Source organism: Bombyx mandarina, chromosome 12 (genome assembly GCF_030267445.1).
Source record: "Bombyx mandarina strain Sakado chromosome 12, ASM3026744v2".
NCBI lineage: Eukaryota > Metazoa > Arthropoda > Insecta > Lepidoptera > Bombycidae > Bombyx > Bombyx mandarina.
Window position 1 is genome coordinate 9985431 of NC_143219.1, and position 14397 is coordinate 9999827.

The following is a 14397-nucleotide window of genomic DNA, read 5'->3' on the forward strand; positions in this document are numbered from 1 at the left end:
GATATCACAATTCGAACGTCGCCATCCGCATCGAGACATAAAGTGTCAGTCTTAATTACGGCAATTCGCGGCAGATATAGGCAGGATCGTGAAACGTTAAGGTCATAACACACCCAACTAACATAAAGATTGTCACATTGACTATTTCGAAACAAATTATGACTACTGTCCTTTAAGTGCCAACAACAGACCGCCCCAAATTTCGATTGAATCGGCTAAACGACGCACAAAATCGTAGTGCAAGAACAAACGAAGCCACAAATATTAATATTTAAATTAAATGCGTAAATTACTACCACACTTCATTATGACTATATAAAACACACATTTTTGTATGTGATACGCTTCGTTCGCCGTTCGCGACACGTTCCATATTCTGGTCTAAAAAAATGTTTTCCTGTAGAACCAACAATAATTGTGCAAAACCTCAATTCAATGAAACCAAGCTTTGAATGTTCATTTTGATGAACTATGCATAAAATTTGTTATAACAGTAATAATATGAAACTCATTGGTACATAATATTCAAAGAAAATTCCATCCTTATCTTACCTAAGAAAATGAGAAGTTATCCAACATCACAGAAAACGCCAGTAATAAATACTCCATAGCATTATAATTCTGAAAACATCAACATTATAAATATCGTATTAGTATCGTTGCCGCCGTCGTATCGTTCGATCCATCATTGCAAGTGGCATTGAGCTCGCCGGGGTATGCATAAGTAAATTTTTATCGATCTGAAAGCCTTTGGTTGTTGCCTTAAAAGTTACGGCTACACTATAGTCGAGTTAGCGAGGGGCGTTGCATGCCCTTAAAAGTAGCAATTGCGTGACGTCGGAAGATTCTTAATTTTGATTACAGCGTTGCGTGGCCATAGCGCCGGCAGCGTCATTCATCAAACATTTTACCATCTGGTGATATTTGTTTCGCAACTTTATAGCATTTTGAACAGAATATTATATATTATTGATTTCCTAATGCCGCCTTAATAATTGGCCCTTTCATTGTGCAGTATTTTACCGTTTTTATGCTGTTACGGAAATCTACTTGCAGTTGAAGCCAATATTTATATATTTAGAAACAGTAAGTGGCATCATTAGGCTTACCTGAATTTCTAGCTAATTATTAACTTGATAGATTGATAGGCAAGTAAATGCCTTTTGCTAATAAAACACCATTTTATTAGTGGTAGGATCTCTTATGAGTCCGCACGGGTAGGTACCACCGCCCTACTTGTTTCTGCCGTGAAGCAGTAAAGCGTTTCGGTTTGAAGGGTTGGGTAGCCGTTGTAACTTTACTGAGACCTTAGAACTCAAATCTCAAGATGGGTGGGCGGCATTCACGTTGTAGATGTCTATGGGCTCCGATAATCACTTAATACCAGGTGGGCTGTGAGCTCGTCTACCCAGTTAAGTAATAAAAAAAAGAACATTGAATCAATTTTTATTTTTATTTTATTTCTTCACTACATTTCTCACTTTATATGCGCTATATAATCAATTCACTATATTTCTATGAGTCTTTGTTTCTTTTATTGCCTTTTTATCTGCTGGGTTTTGGGGCCTTCCTTATGGTGAGTGGTTACCGTTACTCAGGGACGTCGGCAATACCAGGGGTAAAACTAAGTCACTGTCTACCGTTGACTTTATTTTTAATCCAATATGTTTGACTTTGTTCTCAAACGTGTTCATTATTCCCTTTATTGAGCAGATATTTTACCACCTCCCGGACGCCATTGATATACCTATATAACTAGTCAGGTCATAAGTATTGTCACACAGTAAAAACTTTTCTTTTAGAATGCTGGCCACAAAAAAGTTTATTGAATTCGAATTTCGAATTGTTCATGAAAATAAAAATGTATACTTTTAGAATTTTACTCATTTTTAAATATGGAGTGGACGCTTAAAGAAAACCGTGTTGCAGTTATTGCGTTGCATCGTTGCGGTTACGCGCCAATTCAAATTTTTAACATACTGAAAATTTTGAATATAACCAAAAGATTCGTTTATCGTACCATCAAACGATACAATGAAGACTCTAGTGTAATGACAGGTCAAGAAGTGGTCGCCCTCGGTCTGTTAGGACTCCAGCAGTGATAAAAGCTGTGAAGGCGCGAATTCAAAGAAATCCCAAACGTAAGCAGAAACTGTTGGCCCTTCAGATGGGGTTAAGCAGAACCACGGTGAAAAGGGTATTAAATGAAGACTTAGGGCTTCGGGCATATCGAAGAAAAACAGGACATCGTTTGAATGCTCGTCTAATGGACCTGAGACTGAAGAGATGCCGCGCTTTGTTGAAGCGGTACGCGGAAAAAATATATCAGGAAATTCTTTTTTTGGATGAAAAAATTTTTACCGTAGAAGAGAGCTACAACAAACAAAATGATAAGATGTACGCACACAGTAGTGAAGAAGCGAGCAACTGTATTCCGCGTGTCCAACGAGGTCATTTTCCATCCTCGTTCATGGTATGGTTGGGAGTTTCTTATTGGGGCTTAACAGAGGTACATTTTTGTGAGAAAGGTGTAAAAACGAATGCAGTTGTGTATCAAAATACAGTCCTGACGAACCTTGTGGAACCTGTTTCTCATACCATGTTCAATAACAGGCACTGGGTATTCCAACAAGATTCGTCGCCAGCTCATAGAGCGAAGAGCACACAAGACTGGTTGGCGGCACGTGAAATCGACTTCATCCGGCACGAAAACTGCCCTCCTCCAGTCCAGATTAGATTACAAGATATGGCAACACTTGGAGGAAAAGGCGTGCTCAAAGCCTCATCCCAATTTGGAGTCACTCAAGACATCCTTGATTAAGGCAGCCGCCGATATTGACATGGACCTCGTTCGTGCTGCGATAGACGACTGGCCGCGCAGATTGAAGGCCTGTATTCAAAATCACGGAGGTCATTTTGAATAAACTTTAGTGTCATAAGAATCTATGTTTTGTTAAGTTCATTTTGGTATATGAACGGTTACATAATGAATAAACTTGTTTCAATTATTTTACATTAAACATGTGACAGAATTTATGACCTGACTAGGTATATATTTTTTTTTATTGCTTAGATGGTTGGACGAGCTCACAGCCCACCTGGTGTTAAGTGGTTACTGGAGCCCATAGACATCCACAACGTAAATGCGCCACCCACCTTGAGATATAAGTTCTAAGGTCTCAATTATAGTTACAACGGCTGCCCCACCCTTCAAACCGAAACGCATTACTGCCTCACGGCAGAAATAGGCAGGGTGATGGTGCCCACCCGCGTGGACTCACAAGTGATCCTACCACCAGTAAAAGTGATATAGTGCTAATAGCACAGATTACTAAACCTAATAGTACCCAAGTAAAATTATTACGTACGATCAAAAAAATAAACTAAACTAACTATAAGTATGGAAATTCTATTTATTTAAGCATAATTTTACACAGTTGCCACAAATTGTAATTGTTTAACCTTTACCATGAGGCCCACGCTGTAATAATAAAATGTAAAATAAGGTTATATTTTTATTGCTCTAAAGAAACAACTTTTCATTCATAACATTTCGCCAGAATCAATTAACCAACTGAATTCTTCATGAATCATCAATATAATATTATTATGTAAACATGATTCTTAAATAAATTCATATATTATGCATTCGTGCTAAGACGATTGTTTTATGAATCTTATTGTTACATCTAAGAATGAATTCACTATATTTTGTATAAAAGGGAAGTTGCGCCTCCCGGGTATATTTCTACGCTTATCGACTGCAAAACAAGGCCACGAATATTACGCACTGCTCGCGAGAATCCTTATAGAGGGTTGTTAGATAAATAGATTGCTTTGCAGTGGGAGTACGTCCGTTTCTAAACTACTAACTACTTTTAAATAAAAACTCTTTCCATGGGAAAATTTTTCACTGCCAATCGTACGGATTGTTTTAGGGACTCCAAATTACCATGGCGTTTAGAGCAAGCCGTACTCTCTAAAACTGACCATAAATCATAATCCAGCGGATTAAGATCGGGACTAGACGACGGCCAGTCTTCAGCTCTGAAGTCCGAAACGTTCGTTTCCAACCAAGACTGCGTAGACCGAGCTTTATGACCTGGCGCCGAGTCTTGCTGGAAGGACCATTCTTGATTATTGAACATGGTGTTGTTAAGGGGCTTCACTACCTTCTCAAGAATGGTATCTTGATACAATTGTGCCGATGTTTTGATACCTTTTTCACAAAAGTATGGCTCAGTCACTCCTTCATAGCTAATACCCCACCAAACCATCACTGAAGTCGGATAGTGCCCACGTTGCATTCTGTCGACTAATTGGGAAGCTTCCTTAGAGCTTTGAGCATAAATACGGTCATTTTGTTTGTTAAAATGTTACTCAATTGTAAAAATTTTCTCATCCGTAAACAAAATGTTTCTATGACCTCCCTTTGCGTACCGCTTCAGTAGTTGTTTCGATTTTATTTTAAATTATCAGTTAAGAAATGACCAGTACGTCGCTTATAGACTGCAAGTCCTAAGTCATCTTTTAAAATACGCGACATGGTTCTAGGTGCTATCTTCATCTCCCGAGATAAAATCTTTTGCTTTCGGACAGGATTTCTTAGAATTCTTTCCCTTACTGCTGTGACCACCTTTTTCGTACGAACACTACGTGGACGGCCAAATCTTTTTCTGTCACAAACAGAGAAGGTCTCATTGCACCTATTAATAGCCCGGTACACAAACATTTTACTAATACCAAGCGTATGGAGAGTTTTAAAAATTGCATTTGGCTCCATGCCTACTTTGTGTAATGTAATCACAGTGATTCGGTTCTCTTTATCACCCCACTCCATTTTAATATCGCAAAATATTGTACAATGTATTAGCGCCAAAATGAAAAAACTAATATATTAAGTGTATAATCTATGGAAAAAACTGAATGAGCAATCATATAAAAATGACAGATTCCAAATTCAAATGTAATATTTTGTTTATTTTTAATTGTATCAGTATTTATGGCCAGACTAAGTATACACAAATGACTACTTTTAGTTTTAGTTTCTTACATAATATCTTTATTAATACATTACCATGTCAAGACTTCTACCAGTAGCCTACCAGTAGTAAGTCGTCGTGGCCTAAAGGATAAGACGTCCGGTGCGTTCGTGTTGAACGATGCACCGGTGTTCGAATCTCACGCGGGTACCAATTTTTCTAATGAAATACGTACTCAACAAATGTTCACGATTGACTTCCACGATGAAGGAATAACATCGTGTAATAGAAATCAAACCCGCAAAATTTTAATTTGCGTAGTTACTAGGAAAAGCAAAAAATTGAGAAAAAACATTTTTTTTCGGTGGTAGGACGTCTTGTGAGTCCGGTAGGTACCACCGCCCTGTTTATTTCTGCCGTGAAGCAGTAAAGCGTTTCGGTTTGAAGGGTGGGGCAGCCGTTGTAACTATACTGAGACCGTAGAACTTATATCTCAAGGTGGGTGGCGCATTTACGTTGTAGATGTCTATGGGCTCCAGTAACCACTTAACACCAGGTGGGCTGTGAGGTCGTCCACCCATCTAAGCAATAAAAAAAAAAAGTAAGTACCCTTTATCAGTAGCGTCGATATTCACGATAAATAAATATGTAAAATACCTATTAATGCACGATAAATATTAATATTTCGTATAGATACTATTATTTAGTTATTATTTTAAAAAAGTAACCTTTTTCCAAAAAGGAGAACTTTTAGAAGCATGACTAATAATATAAATAGTTTTTGTGCTGTTCAAAACTAGAAACTCTTGTTACGGTCAGTGCATTAACGTTACTAAGACAAATTTCGTTCACACATTTTTTATCGGCAACTCACAGAGTTATTTCAACGGCAACGGAAACGGCCGGTCGTGTTATTCCAACATTGTGCCGCGTCGATGGTCATTAATAGACGTGATACGAATAACTATAGGAGGCTTGAAGGTTGAACTCCCGCATTAAAAATGATAAAGTTTGGTTCTTTTCAGGAATGGACTTGATCGAGTAGCTTGTGAGAATGGTGGAGGTTGCTACTAAGGAAAGAAGAATGACGTTACGAATTGGCGCTGTTCTCACTGTTAAGTTTGACGTTGTGACAATCAGAACAGGGGGACGCTCACCAAAGTTGTTCAACCTTTTATTTATGATTGAGGGATTACTGATGGCCCGGAGGCCTTTCCAGTTTCACAAGAAAGCTTAATCGCTTAAGAGTGGCTGAGGACATTCTAGAATGAGTAAATTCTGACACAACATTAATGAAACGCATTATTACCGGTGACGAGACGTGTGCTTATGAGTTTAACATGCAAACTAGATAACAAGCTTCATAACGCCGCCTTACAACTGAATTGAAACTGTAAAAACCAACGTAGGTCAAAAGTCAAAGTTATGTGGACTGTTTTCTTTGACTTGTGTGTTTTGCACTCCTACGAGTGATTGCTGGAAGGTCAAACGGTAATAAAAAATGTTATTCGAACGTTATGCGAAGTTTAAGAGAGCAAATTCGACGAAAAAGGTAAGATTTGTAGAAAGTTTTTTTTTGGATTTTGCACCACGGTAATGCGCCTTCGCATAAGGCCATGATTGTAAGCGAGTTTTTGACTAAAGCCCCCTTAATCACCAGATATGGTTCCAGACAACTTCTTTCTTTTCTTAAACTCGATTACCATTTCGTGGCACACGTTTTCATTCGGTAGAAAACATAAAGGAGAATTCGCGGCGAGAACTGAACTCTATTCCGGAAAAAGCGTTTAAAAAGTGTTTTGATAATTGGCTAAGTGTGTCGTTTTTGAAATAACATACTTTGAAGGCGATTAAAATAAATTTGGATAATAATTATCATTTTTTATGTATTATAATTCACCTTTTCCCGATACTTTCTTGACAAAGTATATCCATCCAAAAAATTACTGTTTTTTTTTAATAATTTTTGGCATTGATTGGTGAAGGAGCTTACAGCCCACCTGGTGGTGGGCGATGCCCGTAGGCATTGTACGAGGGCTGCACTAAAAGTATCGGGAATGGAATATTTCCACTGTTCCTATCATATTAAAATCTTTTTAATTGAAAACTCCTTGGTTTTAAAAATCGAATACCATTTATTTATTTAAAAAAAGATTCTCGCTCTTGTCACGTGGTTTTGTCAAACTTGTTTAGTCGTTGAGAAAATGGAATTGACTCGAGAAAATTCAAGAGCGATGATTTATTATGACTTTCGAAGTGGTTTAACACAAAAACAGTGTGTTGACCGGATGATTTCTGCATTCGGTGTTGAAGCCCCATCCAAAACCACAATTTATCGCTGGTTTGCTGAGTTTCAACGTGGACGTGTCAAGCTCAGTGATGATCCCCGTCAAGGTCGTCCAAAAACTGCAATCACCCAAGAAAACGTTGATGCTGTGCGTAAGCTGATTGAGGAAGATCGACATGTGACATACCGCGAAATTCAGGCAACTTTAGACATTGGCATGAGTCAAATACAAATAATCTTGCATGAACAATTAGGTGTAAAAAAGTTGTTTTCCCGATGGATACCGCATTCGCTCTGTGAAGAGCAAAAAGCGGCTCGCGTTACTTGGTGCGTCAGAACTCTCGAAAGATTCCACGCAGGATCCTCAAATGCTGTATACAACATTGTATCAGGTGACGAATCCTGGATATATGCGTACGAACCCGAAACAAAAAAACAGTCACGAGTTTGGCTGTTCGAAAATGAGTTAAAACCAACAAAAATTGTTCGTTCACAGAGTATTGCAAAAAAAATGGTGGCCACGTTTGTCTCCAAAACCGGCCATGTTACGACTATTCCTCTTGAGGGACAAAGAACGGTTAATGCAGGATGCTATGCTAGCATTTGTTTGCCACAGGTCGTTTCTGAACTCCGTAAAGAGAACTGCAACCGCCGCATCATCTTCCATCACGACAATGCGAGTTCTCACACCGCGCACAGAACAAAAGAGTTTTTAGAGCAAGAAAACATAGAATTATTAGACCATCCGCCGTACAGCCCCGACCTAAGCCCTAATGATTTCTATACTTTCCCTAAAATAAAGAATAAATTGCGTGGACAGAGATTTTCATCACCTGAAGAAGCTGTGGACGCCTACAAAACGGCCATTTTGGAGACCCCAACTTCCGAATGGAATGGTTGCTTCAATGATTGGTTCCATCGTATGGAAAAATGTGTCAAATTTTGCGGAGAATACTTCGAAAAGCAATAAATACATTTTTAAATAGTAATGTTGTGTCACTTCATTAATTCCCGAAATTTTCAGTGCCGCCTATGTAACGTAAATAAATGTAGTTTCTTGAAAAGTGAGTTCAAAATCTCAATTGTATTGCGTAACGGCTGTTACACAATACAATTCCCTTCTAGAAAACCGGAACACATGACCATGTCGCACCAGAAATCGGCATAATGGTGGTATAATATATATGTATGTATATACTCGTGCGGACTGACACTCTCAATTTTATTTATTGTATCTTCTATAGTACTGTCTTGTACGTGTGTCGTGTATCGTATGGTGTAAAGAGTAATGCATTGAATAAAACCAGATATAAGTCAGATTTGCCTTGCCAATTCATAAATTACGAACGAAATCTCAACTGAGCGTGAAAATTATTTATTATTATTTATTTATTTATTTCAGATGGAAGGATTATTAGTGGCCCGGCGGCCTTTTCAGTTTCACCAGGACAAGTGGGCGAGCACGAGCTCAGCCAGGAAAGCTAGAATTTGCTAGCAGCAGATCGAGTGTCTCCAAAGGACATTAAAACAGCTGAAGAGCAACTACCGGATTGGAATCGCGACCCGTTGAGAAGATCCGATGAGAAAATAATTATTTATACATTTTCCCGTTCATTTTAATTATTTTTTTCTTAGACAGACACTAGGATCGACTAAGGTAAAAAACAACTGACTTGTCAATAGTAAAATAATAGATATTTCATATTTTTTGTATTAAATTTAAAGTCTAAGTGAAGTTCTCATTTAAATTTGTAGACATCCACAGTCGTAATCCATTCAATATACTGAAAACCATTGGTAACTATCTCTTTTAGTTACTACCATAAACTCATCAATCCCTTGTTTTTTAGATCTTTCTTGGTTATTAGATTATTCGCCACTATCTACACCACTTAAGTAACTTATGAGATCGGGTCTATAAATAATAATCGCTGTACTTATGAGCGCTACAGGAAATATACCCATTTAATTAAATTTTGAGGAGCAATTAAGTCCAAAAAAAAAATTGAAACTTGTAGTCTTCATTTCGTGTAGTGAAAGCATGTTTGTGTAATTAGTAAAAGTTTCCAAATTGAATTTCCCGTTTGTTTTCCGCCCTCTTTTATAAATAAATAGCAGCAGTTCATGAAACTCAATATCGATGGAATTTTTTTTGCCTAATGCCTTTGATGCGTAGGTGTGCTGGAAAAGTAAAAGCATCAATTTCGGTAACGGGGACGTGTAGCTAAGCTTCACGGTTCAGAGCTCTCTTATTACAGGTTGCTAAGTTCCGACCTAGGTAAAGCATTAAACGCTTTATAAGGGTAGCATCAAATAGAAAACCCGTTTAGCTATAGACTAAGATACGAATTTGGTAAAGTTGACTTTACGATTTTTAACCTAGTGAAGTGAAATTGTTTGTAAACCTAAATTCGGTTTCATTTAATGTTATTCAGTTTTTTTCTAAAATAAGTAAGTGATTTATTTTGTCACACTTCCAATGTAATGACATGATTAATTAGTTAGTCTAATTAAATCCTATCCTGCTTTGCCAATCATAGGTATACGAACCTCAAAAAGGGTAAAATTTTGACATATAGGCGGTCGTAAGACTATATAAAAAACTCAGACCACAATACATACTGATAAAAGCAGATTTCATTGCTGTAAACGGCTGTCTTATCCTTCAAAACGCTTTATAACCTTCAAACTACTTTCAGGATATTCATAGTTAAGTGTTACTTTATTATTATCTAGAAGCTGGTTATATATGAAGAGACCTTAATACGACGCGTACTCAGCATACATCACGGACGCAGTGAGTGTGACACAGTACACTCCAGTTAACGTAAATCACTCATTAGAAGTCTACTTAATGAGTCATCGGGCGAATGGCTTTATAATGATAATTTAATATCGTTCAACCTTACAGGGTAATCAAAGTTTTAAGCAACGTAGCTCTTGAAGGTAATCCAAGGATAATGGACAACATCTTCGAGGTTCTGAATATATTAACAGAACAGGTGTTCCTTTGAGATTTATATAAAACTGTTTTCGGGTGAAGGCGTCCGTTTATTTTACGTAGGCTTTATTGATTGTTATACAAAACCATTATTGTGAAAGCTCATTGTAATTTAAAATGGCAAGAGGTTGAGACACTTGAATAGTTTTGAGTAGTTTATTTATGTTTGTTTCTATAATTTACTATTTACTGTTTAAATTCCTCCTATTTCTGCCGTGAAGCAGTAATGCGTTTCGGTTTGAAGGGTAGGGCAGCCGTTGTAACTGTACTGAGATCTTAGAAATATATCTCAAGGTGGGTTTAGACATTTACGTTGTAGATGTCTATGGGCTCCAGTAACCACATAACACCAGGTGGGCTGTGAGCTCGTCCACCCAACTAAGCAATAAAAAAAATAAAATTAAATGGTACTTTTAGATTTAGAGTAGCTTTTTGATAATAAGGAATTTCTCTCGGATCATAGCTAGCTTTTTCACTGCACGCTCTGTAACATTAAGCCTCTGCTAGTGCCCGAAATGTAAATTGTCGCAAAAACTCGGAGTACATAATACGTAAATAGCGTTACACTGCGAATCCAACTATATTTAAATAAATACATAAATAGACACGTTTTTGTTGCTTAAATTCGTTTAATTTTGAGTATTGATATTCTATGTCAATTAGTAATCTGAGGTCAACGGTGCTTGTGAGTCTGCCGACTTAGCTTTGGTCATCATAAGGATGATGTGTTAGTTAATTTTTAGTTTTACGAGTTAGTTTTACGAGCTATTTCTTATGAGTGGCATTGTTTGTTAAAGCCTACCACTACATAGTATAAAACAAGGTCGCTTTCTCTGTCCCTATATCCCTATGTATGCTTAAATCTTTAAAACTACGCAACGGATTTGATGCGGTTTTTAATAGATAGAGTGATTAAAAAGGAAGGCTTATATGTATAATAACATCCACTAAATAGTGGAGAAGCAAATAATAAATTACAGTTTCCGAAGCGAAGCGAGGGCGGAGGGCGCTAGTATTATATGTTTATATAATTGCAGAAATCAATAATAATAGCAGGCAGCATTAGTAGTTTATTCCCGTTTAGACTTAGAGCACGGTATTTGAAGTTATAAATCTTGCACATTTATATTATTAAATGATCTTTATATAAATTACTTACATACTTAAATTCACCCAACTTTTATCCGATTTTTTTGCCTATTAGAATAACATTCGACCTTTGATGAATGTTTCACATATGAATAAATACGCTGCTGAATTCACTTTAATGGTTTTCATCATTTGTTTTCACGTGAATTCACATTAAGAGTTCATAAATCATAGAACATTTAGGTTTTTTTTTTGCTAGCACAGTAGACATGCAAAATCGCGACTTTTGTATCTTCCACTGGAATATCAACGAACATTTAATTTTGCTTTATGAACATTTGAACATGTGTTTATTTGAAGGGTAGGGCAGCCGTTGTAACTATACTTGAGACCTTAGAACTTATATCTCAAGGTGGGTGGCGCATTTACGTTATAGATGTCTATGGGCTCCAGTAACCACTTAACAACAGGTGGGCTGTGAGCTCGTCCACCCATCTAAGCAATAAAAAATAATAATAAATTGTTTATGTATTCTATCAAGTTGAAATTTTGTACAGTTGTTGCTTTTTCAGGTTTTTATAATAGGTATCATAAATGTATGTATGAGATGCTGAAGAAATAGAGATGTGTCAAGAAATCGGAAAACACAGTGAAGCGTAACAGGAATTCACGACTTCGATATAAAATTTAACTGTTAAACTAATAGTCAAGTTTAAACTTGTTTGAAGTCGAGACTGTGACACCGATTTAACTTGCTCTTGTTCAGACAAACTTCTGAGTAACGTAGTAGACATGAATTCTGGTACACGATACTGGGTGCCAGTTTCCATAACAAAATTATATTAAATGTGTCTCGTGTAAAGGTTTCAAGTAAGTTTGGCAGTTGTTCGGAGTGCGCATACTACACAACCGCAGCCCAAAATCTAATTAATTTACAATTAAAACAGAAAATGACCTCGATTTATGCGGAGCTTTTATTTTAACAACAAATCTGGTTAGCAGGATTTTACTAAAACATTTGCGTAATGATTCGTTTTTATTCACGCGCTGTGGATCTGCCGTATCAAGCGTACATCTTCAGATTACGAGTATAGGAGTGTTTGCAGATGCGAGCACCATTTTTTTATGAAAGTCACGTTAATACGCTTACGAGTTATTGACAATAAAGCAAGTTGTTGGTAAAGTTTTTTTTTTTAATTACCGTCATTGGTGATGAGAGAATTTAATGTAATTTTAGAATATGGATCATTGTCAATTTAGTTAATCTAATAACTAGTCAGGTCATAAGTATTGTCACACAGTAAAAACTTTTCTTTTAGAATGCTGGCCACAAAAAAGTTTATTGAATTCGAATTTCGAATTGTTCATGAAAATAAAAATGTATACTTTTAGAATTTTACTCATTTTTAAATATGGAGTGGACGCTTAAAGAAGACCGTGTTGCAGTTATTGCGTTGAATCGTTGCGGTTACGCGCCAATTCAAATTTTTAACATACTGAAAAATTTGAATATAACCAAAAGATTCGTTTATCGTACCATCAAACCATACAATGAAGACTCTAGTGTAGATGACAGGTCAAGAAGTGGTCGCCCTCGGTCTGTTAGGACTCCAACAGTGATAAAAGCTGTGAAGGCGCGAATTCAAAGAAATCCCAAACGTAAGCAGAAACTGTTGGCCCTTCAGATGGGGTTAAGCAGAACCACGGTGAAAAGGGTGTTAAATGAAGACTTAGGGCTTCGGGCATATCGAAGAAAAACAGGACATCGTTTGAATGCTCGTCTAATGGACCTGAGACTGAAGAGATGCCGCGCTTTGTTGAAGCGGTACGCGGGAAAAAAATATCGGAAAATTCTTTTTTCGGATGAAAAATTTTTTACCGTAGAAGAGAGCTACAACAAACAAAATGATAAGGTGTATGCACACAGTAGTGAAGAAGCGAGCAACTGTTTTCCGCGTGTCCAACGAGGTCATTTTCCATCCTCGCTCATGGTATGGTTGGGAGTTTCTTATTGGGACTTAACAGAGGTACATTTTTGTGAGAAAGGTGTAAAAACGAATGCAGTTGTGTGTCAAAATACAGTCCTGACGAACCTTGTGGAACCTGTTTCTCATACCATGTTCAATAACAGGCACTGGGGCACACATTCCAACAAGATTCGGCGCCAGCTCATAGAGCGAAGAGCACACAAGACTGGCTGGCGGCGCGTGAAATCGACTTCATCCGGCACGAAGACTGGCCCTCCTCCAGTCCAGATTTGAATCCGTTAGATTACAAGATATGGCAAAACTTGGAGGAAAAGACGTGCTTAAAGCCTCATCCCAATTTGGAGTCACTCAAGACATCCTTGATTAAGGCAGCCACCGATATTGACATGGACCTCGTTCGTGCTGCGATAGACGACTGGCCGCGCAGATTGAAGGCCTGTATTCAAAATCACGGAGGTCACTTTGAATAAACTTTAATGTCATAAGAATCTATGTTTTGTTAAGTTCATTTTGGTATATGAATGGTTACATAATGAATAAACTTGATTCAATTATTTTACATTAAACATGTGACAGAATTTATGACATATATATGAGATAGGTATATAAAATTCTCGTGTCACAATGTTTGTTCCCATACTCCTCCGAAACCGCTTGACCGATTCTCATGAAATTTTTTATGCATATTCAGTAAGCCTGAGAATCGGCTACTATCTATTTTTCATACCCCTAAGTGATTAGGGTTGTCCACCCCTAACATATTTTTGTTTTATTTGGACATATTTTTTTGTCATAATGAGGTATTATGTGGTTGAATGAGGTTTTGTTATTTTTATTATATATTCCCTCATCGTTCACAGCACTACATACCTCTTTCACTCATTTACCACATCCTTACACACTTACAATAAGTTCGTTTTTTTTTCTACACTAGAAATTCCCTAGAAATCTTATATATGGCAAAACAACGTTTGCCGGGTCAGCTAGTACAATTATAAAATTTCTTCATAAAATTGAGTTGCAGATTTATGAAATAGCCATATTTTTCTT

At 37.1% G+C, this 14397-nt stretch overlaps 1 long non-coding RNA gene across 1 annotated transcript; it reads left to right on the top strand.

Annotated features, from left to right (window-relative positions):
* The first annotated feature begins 647 nt into the window (after positions 1-647).
* Positions 648-9668, top strand: LOC149501805 (uncharacterized). The gene is made up of 3 exons (XR_016323973.1): positions 648-1086; positions 6008-6534; positions 8672-9668. It is a non-coding gene; the product is annotated as an uncharacterized LOC149501805 (long non-coding RNA).
* The last annotated feature ends 4729 nt before the right edge of the window (positions 9669-14397 follow it).